Source organism: Nycticebus coucang, chromosome 19, assembly GCF_027406575.1.
Source record: "Nycticebus coucang isolate mNycCou1 chromosome 19, mNycCou1.pri, whole genome shotgun sequence".
Lineage (NCBI taxonomy): Eukaryota > Metazoa > Chordata > Mammalia > Primates > Lorisidae > Nycticebus > Nycticebus coucang.
Window position 1 is genome coordinate 16,823,421 of NC_069798.1, and position 10,312 is coordinate 16,833,732.

The 10,312-nt window shown below is 44.8% G+C and overlaps 1 non-coding gene across 1 annotated transcript; it reads left to right on the top strand.

Moving 5' to 3' along the window:
• The first annotated feature begins 4,675 nt into the window (after nt 1–4,675).
• LOC128572150 (U6 spliceosomal RNA) lies at nt 4,676–4,782 on the top strand. Its single transcript, XR_008376063.1, has one exon. It is a non-coding gene; the product is annotated as a U6 spliceosomal RNA (small nuclear RNA).
• The last annotated feature ends 5,530 nt before the right edge of the window (nt 4,783–10,312 follow it).

A 10,312-nucleotide genomic window follows, 5' to 3' on the forward strand; every position in this document is an offset into this window, starting at 1 on the left:
TGGCTAGGAAAATAATCTGAGCTGTTGGGAGGAAGATACTATATAAGAGCAAAATATTTTGGATGTCATGTTGTCCCCTTGCAAAGACTAATTTATCCATGAGATTGGGGCACTTGCTTTGTCTCTCCATAGCAGACAGATTCTCCCCCACTCTTTCAGGCCTTACCTGTATCTACTGCCCTCACGTCAATGAAGAGAGTCATCCCATCAGCATGCAGTCTCCTACGTGTCCTCCACTCGGGAGACCCTGGGAATAGGGAATGAAATAGATGCAGTTTTTATCAAAGAAATGTCACCTCCCACCTATGAACTGAGACTGTCCCATTTCTGAATGTTGTGTTTTCTTTGGAGTTTGGATTTTCTTTCAAGAGGTATGTTCAGTGCTGACAAAAGCAGAGAATGATGGCCTGGGACTTGTCATCCTCAGGATAAGAAATTGAAGGGGATTTGAGCTAAAGCTGAGGGTCAGGAAACGTAGGTGTGGCTGTAGGTTGTGTCTTTTAGGGGGTGCGGCAGAGCAGAGGGCAAATCCCAGCCCTGTAGGTTGGACTGGAATTTCCCCTGAAAGAAATGGACATTCCACTGGGAACCATTCTGGGAAGAGCAGTGTTTTGGGACAGGAAATGAAGACTCAGGAGGCAGGGCCCAGAGTAAGATGAAGAGAAAAACATCCTCCTTGTTCTACAGCCCCTGGCTCACGGGATGGGGTTCCTGGAGAGGCAGGGCACACTCTTGGAGGGGCATGGGCCTGCTGCTGCACTGCAGGGAGGGCCACTGTGGCCCTGGACAATGGTTCGAGCACAGGAACAGGGTCATGCTTGAGGGCATTGTCTACAATGGGTTCGCTCAATTGACCTCAAATCTACAGGAAAATCTCATTAACTGTTGAGGGTCTGTAGGAAGTGAAGAGCAGTGGTGTGGCCACCATTGGAGATAACCAGCCATGGGGAAGGCAGTGGTCACCTGTAGAGGATGACTGTACCCTACAGAGTGGCAATTCCTTGCAGTCTATTGGTGATGAGCCCAGGAGTGGGGGGAGTCACACATGCCGAAGAACACATCTAGTTCTTCAACACACACCCAAGCCTCCCCCTGAGAGACATGGTGACACGCTGATGAAGAGAAAGCCAGCAGAAGCTCATGTCACTGTAAACGAAATTACAGATAACAACCTCTGTCTATGGTTATGGGACAGATTACCAGCAAGCCAACCAAATGTATCAATAAGATAAAATAAAATAAATAAGATGCCTCCTTGCCAAAGCAGGTATCTAGGAAGAACTGAGGTCAGGGTAATCTTTGCAGGCAGGGAAGGGGCAGACAGGTGTTCAGGAGCAGGAGAACGGATCTCGGGTGAGGAAAGCAAAGGGACAAAGGCCAGAGGCAGGGACCGGCTGGGAAGCAGTCACGGTCTGTGATGCCGCAGAGGCAGTGGGAGCCCAGGCGGCCCGAGATGCGGAGAGACGGGGTTGAATATGTGATTCAGGGTCAGCCTTTTAAAATGAAGTGACTGATTTCCACGTGCTCGCCTCCTTAGACTGTCTACCTGGGGACAGTGCAGTGCAAAAATGTCTCAGCATCCAGGGAATTTGATCTATATAGAAAGTCAATCAGGAAAATTCAATCTCATCAGATCCTCCACTTATTCCTCATTAACAGGGGTTTGGGTTTGAATTATGTAGATAATTGCCTCAACTCTCCACTTCATTTTGCCTACAGACACTTACCCTCAGAGGGGTATTTTGAGGATAAATGAGATACAGGCAAAGGGCTTTGGATTCCTGAGATGAGAGGTAGCATATCAGTTCAGGCCCTATATTATTAAGATGCTTCAAATTGCCAATACATGTATATTTATAACACCCATTATAATCATGGGATAACTTTTCAGTCCTTTTAAAACATTTTTATAGGAAGAAGGCAGAAAAATCTAATTTTTTTTAACCACACTGCTTTTGTGTGCTTAACATTAACCTTTCCCTCCAAATGTCATTAGCTGCTAATTCAGATGTTGATTTGCAGATTGTATATCTTGCAATAGAAGTGATTTGTGAATGCTTACGAGGTGTTTATCAACCTACACCACTCATATTGGTTTAGCAAGAGCCTGGTGCATTTTAATTTACTGAGCAGTTTCCCAATTCTCCACTTATTTCTGTGTGTGCATAATGAGAAAAAAAACGCTAAGAGAGGAAAAATGGGAAATACTATAAATAGTTTCTAAAGAAAAATGCCATAGGAGAGAGTTATGGCTCTAAGTGGTACTAAGAGAGTGAACAGATTGAATTTATTTTCTCATTTTAATGGGATATTGTAAGAAATAAAATTTGCACATCAGCTTTGTGAGCAGGTGTCTATGTGTACCTGCATGGATGTGTGCACGCGCAGACCAGTTATAGAGTCAGCAAAGAGGAAACCACGAATGGATTGTCTTTATTTTCTGGAATGCAGATGCTTTTGTTTTCCAAGGTTGGCCTGTTCCTTTGCCACTCTCATGCCTTTAAGGTTTCACAAAGAACCTTCTTGCTTCTAAAATCACCCTTAAATCAAAGAAATAAAAGGACTATCCAGTTGCCGCGACGGATTCTGCAACATAGGGGACATTTCCACAGGACTTTTAAATATAATTTATGAATATTTGCTAGCAACGTAATTGTCTTTTCTGCTGACATTTTCAAAGCAACACTGTGATTTGTTGGGCCTCTGGAGAGTCCAACTACAAAACTGATAATTATATTAAATATACATAGACAATAAAGAGTGTGTTTACATAACTATGCCCATAAATATCTGATTGAACAGTCATTGTTCTCAAACCCCTTTTAAGCGGGTCTCTAAGGATTCCAGTTCTAATGACATGATGGTTTAAAAGATGTTGCTCAGTCTTGTTCCATATTTAATTAACTTTCCTTTTTTAAACTTGTGATGGCAGAGACAATAACAAATAGCTCTGAAAAGAGAGAGCACTTTGAAATGCGAGCGAGACCTTGTCAGGCTTTGTGCCTTGCAGAGGGAGGAGGTGGGCATGTGAGTGGTGCTGGCCTGGGACCTGGGGCCCTCCCCTGGGGTTCCACGGGGAGGCTGTTCAGAGCTCTGTAATCCCGCACACCTTCTCCCGCACACTTGCATCTGCGGATCCGTGCTTCCCGCACGTGCTCTTGCATGTAAGCAGCTGCAGTTCTAATGATTTCTTCCTTTAGAAAAAAAAAAAAAGACGAAAGCAAATTGGAAAACCAACAAGACTTTGGAGGCAGTGGCAGAGGCAGGGTAGTGGAATGGGGGGCTGGCCGTGGCTGTTCTCTGACCTCAGGTAAACGTATTCATTTCCTCTTGCTGCCGTAACAAGTTACACTACCAGTGGCTTAAAACCACACACACTTATTATCTTGGTTCTGGAGGACAGAAGTTAGAAGTGAGTCTCCTGGAGCTAAAATCTAGGTATTGGCAGTCCTGGTTCCTTCTGGACTCTGGAGTGGAGAATCTAGTTTCCAGAGGTTATCCACATCCCTTGGCTGGTAGCCCTCTATCTCCCTCAGAGACAGCAATGGAGGGTTCAGTCTTTCTTGCATCACATCACTTTGACCCGGACTCTCCTGCCTCCCTCATTGACTTTTAAGAGCACCCGTGATTACATTGGACCCATTCATCTTGTCTACAATGATCTCAAAATCCATAGTCACAATGGTTAAGTCGCTCTGAATTTTAAGTTAACATAGTCATACGTTCCAGGGTCGAGGATGTAGACATCTTTGGGGGCCATTATTCTGCCTACCACATCAAGTCAACTAATATTATCCGTTCATGAGGGAGGCAGTATAAAGTAGATTTCCTCATCCAACAAATTAAGGACCAGGTGAAACCACTGTAAACAAGATAGACTCAATCCCTGTTCTCAGCAGAGTTTTCAGTAATGGGGGAGACATAAGCATTATCCACAAAAAATAAGCACAGCTATTTTTCAGCTGCGTGAAAGGGCTCCAGAAGGAAATGGAGGGCAGGAGGCGGCGGTTTTACAATGTGATCTGGCCTGACTATGAGGAAAGTGGGGGTGGGACAGTCAAGGAAAGCTTCCTCCTGGAGGTGACATTGAAACAGAGACATGAGAAATGACTTGGAGTTATTCAGGCAAAGGAAGGGTGGAGCTGGTGGGGGAGTTGATGAGGACTATTCAGGACAGGGCACAGCTAATGCCCATGTTTAGGCTCTGGGGCATGGGGTGGAAGAACTAATAGGAAGCGGCTGGGTTACATCATGAAGAGCAGGAGAAAGGCTTGTCATATGCTCAGCTGAGCCAGCCAAGGAGGAGTTAACAGTTACGAGTGTTTACCAAAGGTCAGGCACTGCTCCAAGAGGTTTATATGTAGTTAATTCCTATAAGATAGATACTGTTGTAATCTTCATTTAGAAGATGCAACTGAGGGTCCAGGAAGCTCAATAACCTCCCCAAGGTCACCCAGCAGATAGAACCAGGACTTGTATCCAAGCATACTGTCTTCACTGCCACATTGCCTCTGGAAGGACTGTAGAACCTAGACATTCAACCCTTATTCTAAGAGCAGTTGGGAGCCAGAGAGTAACATTGAGCACTTTAGAAAGATTACAAGAGGTAATTCGTTGGAGGTGCCAGACCAGGAAGGAAGCAATAGCTCTCAGGTGAAACAAAGGCCACGAGTCTGTCCTCACTTGGGTAGCACATATACTCACATTGGAATGATACAGAGAAGATTAGCATGGCCCCTGCCCAAGGATGACATGCAAATCTGAAAAGCGTTCCATAGTTTTGGATTAACAAGCTGTGGTATATGTATACCATAGAATATTATTCAGCCATTAAAAGAGATGGAGACTTTACATCGTTTGTATTAACCTGAATGGAGGTGGAACACATTCTTTTAGTAAAGCGTCACAAGAATACAAGCAAGAATGCAATGTACTCCATTCTAACATGAAGGTGGGGGGGTAGGAGAAGGAGGGACCAGGGAGAGGGGAAGCGGGGTTGGGAGTCACAATGCATGGCACACCTCTTGGGGGCGGGACACAATTATAAGAGGGACTTTACCTAGCAAATGCTATCAGTGTAACCTAATTCTTTGTACCCTCAATGAATCCCAAACAATAAAAAAAAAAAGTGGACTAGGTCTGCAGTGGCAACAGAGTGGAAGGTGAGAAATAGTCAGAAAATATTGAGAGAGTAAAAGTGACGTTTTGTTAATTGGTGGGGTAAAAAAAAGAAGGAGGTGTCAGATATGACCCCCATGTCTCTGACCAGATCACACGAGATCACTTATCACAGGACACATCAGTTCTATTTTTCTAAAACCAGGGGCTCATGTGAAGCTGCAGTCCAAAAACATAAACATATGCTAAAACCCTAAAACCATGAAGGTGCCTCGCACATGAATATGAAAATAAGTCATGAATTAGCAGGTTTCAAGGGATCTCAAGTTCGCAATGAAAACTCAGCAGAATTCGTCGAGGCAATCCTCCTTCTGCTCAAGGTAAATCCTGAGACTCCTGCTTACTATCACCGTTCTGATTCTGTGTTTGTGCTGAACTCTTTCTAATTGTCATCAATTATGATTCATTTACTTTTAGGTGTCTTGCTTGTCATAATATTATCATTTGTAAGTCTTTCCCTTTGCAGGCTGTGAGAATCTGTTGTGACATCTCAATAAAGCAGGATTCAATCAAGGTGTGAATGAATTGTTAATCTTGTTATAAATAGAAGGTACCATATGTCAGTATGTAAGGGATGTCTCCTCCTTTGTTGAAAACAATGTTAGTGAAACAAAACAAAAGAAGTTTCAGAAATAGCTGGTTCAGCACACCAAGCTTCCAATTATATAACAGCCGTCAAGTCTCTGCCGCCGAGGCAGGTTTCTGGGAGTAGTATTCACACATATTTATTTAGAATCATCATTTAAAAGAGAAAATTAGTGTCAAATTTGTATATCAGAACCCCGGGGACTCTCGTTTCTCCTGATTTTGACCAGGGTCATAGCCGCACAACTCTCTCTCTCTTTAGAAGCCTATTCTATAAGCGATTTGATCAAAAACAGCTTTTTCTTCTTCTTTACATTTTCTCCATGGTATGCAGATTTAGAAAAACACAAACTACATTGACTGAGCTCCAGCCCAAACCGGTTCATGAAAAATAATACACTCTGGGTCTTTTCCTACACGTGCACTCTCAGCAGAGAGGGCCCTGGCCCGTTCTGTCCCTGATAACACATCCTCAATGCACCTGCAGCAGTGTTTTCCGTGGAAAGTCTGCGTGTGCTCAGAGGTCCAGCAAACGCCAGAACTAATAAAGCTTAAATTAGCATCCCATAATCTAGAGCTGTTTCCCCTCTGCTCTTGCAGAGCTCTCCCCAACACCACCCCCTCCGCCAGCCCCTAACCCAATCAAAACGACTTTCTACCTTGTTCCATTTCTTCAGGGCCTCACTAAGTGACTAGCTTGTTAGTTCAAAATAAAGTTAATGCCTAATAATAGCTCTTCCCCAGTGCCCCGTGGCATTTCCACTGAGAATTGATGCAGAATAGTGCGAAGAGCTTGGATTTTGGAATCAAGCACTTTTGGGTTCACGGCCTGGATCTTCAATGACTCTCTAGCTAAGGATTTGAGGCAAGTTGTCTGCAAAGTTTTTTGAGATTATAGTCTCATCTGTAAAACAGTGATTCATACTCCTGGACCGCTATGAGGATTAAAGAAAACAATGTGTATTGAGCAGCTAGGACAGAAACTGGCCTATTTATTGACAATTGGGTAGAGGCCAAACACAGCCCCTGGATCAGTCACCACTGACCATCTGGAGACTGTGATTGTCATTTCTTCCCTCTCCCCGGCACTTTTCCTTCCCCTCTTTCCTTCCTGACTTCCCCTTTCTTTTCCAGGGGTTCACCGTGCTCTTGCCGGGTTCAAAACACACCGTCTGCTTATTGTCGCTATTACCCACACAGGGTGCAAAGTGCATTGGGGACACACAATACAGGAGGAGTAAGTGGGAAGTGCCGGGCCTGTTAGAGAGCCATTTAGAACAATGACCCTTCTGCCTGTCCCTCCAAAATCCATTGTAAACTTGTTTCACAATAGTCATTAGAGACACTGAAGGAAGTGTTGATAAGCTCCATGATTCATTCAAGGGCCAAGGTTAATTTTTATTTATTCCCAGGTCATCACAAACAGAGGCAGATGGTGGTGGCATTTCCTTCTTGCCAGGAGCTCAGAGACTATCTGGATCAATGTCAGCAGGCTTTGTGTCCGTCGCTCTCAGCGCTGCAGCTTTCCTGGATGGAGCCCCAGCCACGCAAACTGCAGGCTGATTTTCTTTAACTAAGATGGCTTGTGGTAAGTGATTGAGGTCACCTGGGCCTGGCTGGAGGCGAGCCAGCATTGCCAAGGAGAAAGGCTGGCATCGTTCATGCTTCAGCAGCTCTTCCTTTCAAGGATTTATTTTTGGTGACCCATTTAGGAGGTAGCATACTAAACTGTGACTATCAGTTTATTGAAAAGTCACTTTCTCTGAGTTTTACTAGCATCAGGTGATGTTGGGATGGACTGTGGAAATGACTTACACGGCTCTATTGGAATGATCATAAAAAGTCACACCTGTGGTTGACCCAATTGGTTTTCTGCTACACACATAAGTAGCATATGATCATTCTGATAGAGTTGTATTCTAGGTGGAAAGAGCAGTTGTATGACACTCGTGAACAAAGCTCGAGACTGTAACACAGGGTGGTTAGTGCCCTTGTGGGTGGTGTGCGAAGGCCAGCCAGCACCCATCCTGCTCCTTTTGGTTCAGAGAAGTCTGAGAACAGCCCAAGGGGACAGATGAGGAGCAAAATAGCATTAGCTTTATTTCTTCCTGGACATAGCCCAATCACTCCTTCAAGTAGAGTTTCCGGCTGGTTTAAAAGCAAAGCACAGCTTCCATCTGGCTCCCCCAAGCAGACTTGGGGATCTGCATGTCAGACACAGGGCCAGCATGCTGCAGGGAGCATGGAGTCCACTTCAGGCTAGGGAACGGGCAGACCAAAGTGAAACCAAGTCAACTTCCTCCGGGATTCAGCTCCTTTTCGAGCTAACATGGCTCAATGCTTGCCAGCTTCCCCCCATGTCACCAAAATGTCACTTCTTTTTTGCAGAGAGGAATAAACAGTAAGGCAAAGGGAAGGGTCAACTGCTACCAAACCATCGCTACTCCGTCCTGCAGGTGGAGCTGAGCTTTCCTTGCTATGGCGATGAGAAGCCAAGAATGAGTATTGGCCTCCCAAGTTGCAATTTAAGAACATAAAGCCGGAAATCAGAAGGCATCGAGAATGATCAGATTTAGAAGGACCAGGACTGGAATTAAATGTGGTGCTGGGTGGGAGCCTGGCGAGGAGCAGTGCGGAATGGATGGCACCTGGAGCATTCGTTGGGCATTCACACCATGCCAGCACGGTCCTGCCTGAGGAACAGAGCCATCCAGGCAGCTGAGCAATCAGAATGAACTATTGGCAAGCGGGCAATATTCAGAGAACCAGGTGGATTGAGAGGCAGGCAAAGCAGCTGGCACTGGGAAGGTCTGACACCAAGTAGCAAGGTGGCTGGGTCAGGCCAGGCCAGAGGAAGGCAGAAACACAGCTCTGGGGAAACTGAAACCCTGTAAGATGACTCCAGGTAAAGTTCGGGACAGAGCATGGATGCCCTCTAAAATATCTGGAACATCAGCTGGGAGGTGACCAGAAGACTAGAACCGACCCATCTGCTTTTAGGACTTTGCAGCAAGACCAATCTGAGACTGACTATAAGCACCACAGTAAGAAAGATCCCAAAACGTGCTTGACACTGCTCCAGGAACGCTTTGAGTACTCAGCAAATGTTGGCTTTGTTTTATTAGTCAATTAAAAAAGATCAAATTGGCTTGAGTATCAAGTGAGGGCTTTCCATTCACAACCTGTTGTGAATGGTGGACTCTGCACCCCTGCCCTCAAAGGGGTGACCAAATCTGGTGCACCCAGAGGCAGTTTGCCCCTCACAGAGGGCCGTCCTCCATTTTTACCACCTGACTCACAATCTCACAAGCTTTGGATAGTGCATCTCATATGAGTTTTCTTCTTGAACAAGACAACTTTTGGCCATTGTTATATTCCATATCCTTGTGAAATCCATCCAAAAATCTCTCTCTGGCTCTGACGGGCATCCGCATAGCCATTATCTCCATGGGTAGGAACCAACTGGCTTAATATGACTTAAATGTGTCTTAAGATATAAGTACCTGAAAGGCAGAAAATACATAATTCTGAGTTTCCACACCCTGGGGTTGGGTGCGAGGCAGTGATGAATCTGACTAAACGGTAAGCATGACCGATCCCCTCCTGCCTCGCCAGTTTGTTGTAAGGATTAAGTGTGACCATGCCTGTGAAATGCATAGTGTAATTCTGGCACGTAGTGTGTGCTCATAATGTGATGAATTTCATTTATTTTAAACCTAAAGTTTCTAGAACATAGCCGATCATCTCCCTATTTTGTTCTCACTACTACACACACATACACAATCTGTTCTACCATCAGCACATCTAATGATGAGCTAGCTGATGTTACTAAGAATAAAAACTGGAATCTATGTGATACGGTTGTTATAAAGATGAAATGATTTATATATGTAAAGGGCTGAAAAAATGCCTGGCAAGCAGCAGGTGCTCTATGCAAGTGTTGGGGACTATTCGTGGCGGCAGCAGTGCAATAGTAGTCATCATCTTAGTATTTTCCGTCAAATGCATCTGTCTATTGCCGACCATCCTGCAGAGCAAAGGAGTAGATTTCTGAGATGCCGGGAGAAGGGAGAAGTATGTTTTTATTAGCCCAAATGGATCCTGCCTTGGTTTCTCCACGTCACCCTCAAGTGGTTCAAGACATCCCCCTGGCAGCACATCCCATCCTCAGCCCACTGCTTTCGATCATGTTCACAGCCACGTCTTCTCCCACATCCATTGACCATTTCAGGCTTTTGCCGCCATCCGTATGAGAAGTAGGGAGATGAAGAGGGAATCTGAAGTGACAGAGAGTTTTTCTTGAGGTAGTATTTACCTAAAGTGATTGGACTAACTCTGCTAGACTGGACTAAATGTAATTGCTGTTATTTTCCCCTTCTTTAGAGCAGATGGGTGCTCATAAAAATGATCAAATCAATTAATAGGAAAATGATGAGGCTACATATTGCCTGCACCCTTCAGGGTGATGTGAGTGCCACTGTGACCCTGATACACCATGGGTGTGTATTCGGGCTCTAGACATTTAACCTTTTCCATGTATAAAAATTCT